Raw genomic sequence first — 4,489 nt, 5'->3', positions numbered from 1 at the left:
CATATAATAAAAAAGACAATAAATATTTTATAGCTTCATTAAATGCTTTATGTCAATACTTTACAGACAAAAGTAGAGAGAATAAATTTAAATATTATGTGGTAATACATGGTAAGACTAACGGTATTTTTCAAACATGGATAGAAGTAGTAGAGTCTATAAATGGAGTTAAAACTCCTCTTTTTAAAGGTTTTAATGATTTTACTGAAGCACTAGATTATGCAAGAGGGATACTTGGTCCAAATTACTATATCTCTCCAGCTCTCAGACAAAATCCTCAAAAGACCCCTCAATACAATATCCAAAAAGACACCGACAAAATAATCTTTTGTGACCATTGTTCTTCCATGACCGAGGCCTTCAAAAGATTAAATGCAAAGGTAGAAGCATTACTCCAAGAAAACACTAAACTAATGGAGCAGATAAAATCACTCAAAGGTAAAGACTCCATTCAAAAAATTGATATCAGTACCCAGACCTCAGAAAAGAGTTTTCCATCTCTCGAAAAAATGGATGAGCAGGGTGTGCATTCCCCAACGAATGCAAAAAGATCCACTGTATCGGATAATAATGATACAACTAGTCCGGTTCAAACGGTAGCCGGTAAAGACACATCAAACCCGTTAATGGCTGTCACTTTGCCAAAAAGTGAAGGTGAAGGTTCTTCATCCAGACGTAGGTTACCCAGATCATTTATTCCGGTAGAAACAATAACAAAAAAGACTATGCTCCATAAAAAGAAAAAGAAAATGATAAAATAGAGAGCATAATAAAAAAGACTTTAGAACAGTTTTTCCAACAGGGACAAGATAAACATGTAATTACTCCACCAAATCCAGATCCAAACGGAGACAGACTAGTACCAGATACAGAACGACACAGACCTAATATTAGTCCAAGAAATACTAATAATAACACAACCAGATCCAACAGTTCAGGAGAAGAAGACTATCGAGAACATTTATATTATCAGGATGCTCAAAATCCAAATGCAGATGATGATTCAGGAATGAGTTTTGATTCCGAAGCCCTTCACAACCTTGATACATGAAGACAAACTGAAGAAAGAAGAAGGAGAACACGACAAAACAAGACAATAATTTAAAGTAGGAATAAAAGTGTGCCATGTGGGTATGCCCACATTTGTCATGTGAGTGCTTACTTTATCACTATCCTCTAAGGAGGAAAAAACTGATAAGCACGCGTCTGTCTTATTTTGTGAATAAGTTAAAGTCTTGTGAATTATTTTATGTCAAAGTCTTGTAAAGTAAGAATAATGCATGTGCGATGGGGCCCAGTGTGTACCCGGCATGAATTATTCAAGCTAATGTTGGCTAACTTTCGGCCGTTACTTTTTATTCTATAATTTTAATGCGTCGGCCACGTTTGGCCATTAGAATTCTTCCACGCTTTGTGTTAAACCCCCCTCAACCTCTATATAAAGAGACTCCTCTACACTTAAGAAGGACGGAGAAAAAAAAAAAAGAACCAGAAAAACACACAACATATTCCCCTTCCAAATGTCCAGAAAAACCACCTCCCTGACTCAATCCAACAACTCCTAAAAATCCCTCTTGTAATATCCAGCTTGTAAAAAAGTTTTGTTTAAGTGTGTAAGAGTCGGTCGGGGTTCCCGAAAGGGAAACCTCTCTCAGTCTAAGTCATGTAAGTCTTTATGGTTCCTGTATTTTTCCTAAAAATATATGTAAATTATGTTTGTTTGTTTTAAATTAATGTTGAGAATGTAAATATATATATTTGCAAAACTACCCTTAGTATATGGTTAGACTTTTAACTTCTTAATAACAACGATGGATTAACCTGTAAATTCCTAGGATATTTATTAGGCCTTAAAAAAGTCCGCAACATTCACAGGACATCTTATTGGTCGTTTTCCGGGGTGGGGTTAATGAAGAAGTTTTTAAGAATACAGGTTAAAAGGAAGAGATGAACGGGGTAGTAACTTATTAAAAAAAAAAAAAAAAAAAAAAGGAAAAACAGGACACATATAAGATAAACATGACCGGACACGAGTAAGAGGGAGTACTGAGTAGGATTTACAAAAATCGGATTTTCTGTTATTCTGCTATTTTGCCAATTTCTGTGTATTTTTGCTAAAATCTGTCTGTATTCTTGTCTGCATTTTCTCTATTAAAGTAAAGTTTGTTTAAATTAGCCATATTCTGTATTTTCTGTACTTTTTGCAAGTTTTCTGTACTTTCTGTACTTTCTGTATTTTCTGTAATTTCTGTATTTTCTGTACTTTCTGTATTTTTCTGTACTTTCTGTATTTTTCTGTACCTTCTGTATTTTTACTTTCTGTATTTTTCTGTAATTTTATATATATATATACATATATATATACACACATTGAGGAGAGAGAAAAAGATTTTTTTTAAGAATAAAATAGAAAATTGGATTGAAATTTATTGTCTGGAAAAATTGAAAACTCTATATTTGGAGAGTAAAATAGAGTGTAGAGTTGGAAATGCCCTTACACTCACTCTATTGATGTTTTAAGGGGTGTAATATTAATACCATTGTTTTAAGGGGTGTAATATTAATACCATAGATTTCAAAGGGTTTAGATTTTGTCCGTACGGGTTTTAGATTTTGCCACAGTCAAAATGAAATTTGAAGGTTGAAAAGTGTTCCTAAAATTAAAACTCACGCAGTTAAACTTTATTATATAAAAGAATCATCACCTTCCAACTCCTTCCTTTTAATAGTCTGACCAATATTTACCTCTAAATGCCTCCATTACTTTCATATCCCTCCTTTTTTTTTCTCCATTTTTTCTTTATGATGACATATATCTATTTTTATTCGCACGTTAACGTCATGTTAATGGTAGAGTCTACACTTTTTTTCCCTCTCTCATACCATAATTGCATATTTCAATAAATGAATATACTTTGATGATATCAAAGAGTAACTGAGCAATGTCTTCATTGACGGACTGCTTCTTCCTTCTTGATATCATCAAAGTATAATATACTCTGGTGGTATCCGAACATTGTTTTCATTGAAGTTTGCTTTAGTCCTTCGATATAATTACTCAATCATACATAATACCATTATGGTATGGTATATCTACATACTGTCATGGTATCACTGAGATATATTTCAATTCCTCAATATTTAATTTAAATTTAAAAACAATTATAAAAAGAGTCATAATTTAAAATTTTCAAAAAGAGAAAAAAAAACATAAAAACATATTTTATACTAATTTAGAGTTTAATAAATACGATAGTGACTTTAATAATTCTCCCTTAATTGCTTTTATTTATTTCTTTAAAAAAGAGCACAATCCTATATGATACCGATAGGGTATCAATATGCCGATAGAGTATCACAGAGGATTAAGCTTAGTCCTATATGATACCGATATGATATCAATATACCGATGGAGTATCACAGAGGATTAATTCATAGTAGTGATGTTGACGTCATGCTGACATTATGCGTGAAATAAGAAAGGAGAAAGTGGGATAAGCATGTAAACAATTTGGGTCATGAGTCCATTAAAGATAAATAGTTTTACAATTGAATCTATTTTGGATAGTTTTCCCCCTTTTTTCACCTCTTGTTTAGATTTATTTTCTTTTGTTCTTTTATCCATAATCGTTTTAACCACATTCCTTCTAAAAAAAAAAAAAGGTTCCAACATTTGGTACAAAGCATCTGTAGAATATGGTTAATTACTTTCTATCTTTTATTTTGTATTACCTACGTTAAAAGATCATTTGTGGGTTTTCAGGTTTAAGTTACGAATTTGATGAAATTTCATAGTTTGTATTCAAATAATGTATTTATGTTTAACAAAAATCATTTAATATATATACATATGTATATATTAAATATGTATTAACAACATTGGTTGAGGTGGATGAATAATGTATTAACAGGTGATAAAAGTAACCGATCAAACACTTCAGTTAAGAAGTCGTTGAACAACATTGGTTCAGGAAAAATGCATTATCGAGACCAGTGACATACATCCGGTACACCCCACCGGACAAGATGAAGATGAGACATGCTCCCTATTTATTGAGAAAGCATACAATTTAATTTGTTACGAGGTCAAGGACATATTTCTCGATTAAACTCCTGGATTAGCAGTCAAATATATTTATAAATTAATTAAATCAAAACCTTTTTTTACATTTAATCCTTCTTTTTTCTTTTACATTTTAATTGTGGAAGATATCTTTGTAAATAAACATTTCAATGCAATGCATGCTATCTTCAAATACACAAACAAACAATACATAAAAAATAAATTTATGTATAATTAATTCAAGCATTATTAATACTCTATTTAACATTAGCCAAATGAACCCTTAAATACTTTTAAGAGGAGTACAGTTGATGGATACCCATGAATTATCCATATTTTAGATTATATATGTTAGATCCACTTTTAAATGATTGAAACCAAATAAATTTCAAATCCATATTTACGTTGCTACATATAGACATGCAC

Source organism: Solanum tuberosum, unplaced genomic scaffold, assembly GCF_000226075.1.
Source record: "Solanum tuberosum cultivar DM 1-3 516 R44 unplaced genomic scaffold, SolTub_3.0 scf00119, whole genome shotgun sequence".
NCBI lineage: Eukaryota > Viridiplantae > Streptophyta > Magnoliopsida > Solanales > Solanaceae > Solanum > Solanum tuberosum.
Note: the sequence above shows the minus strand (reverse complement) of the source record.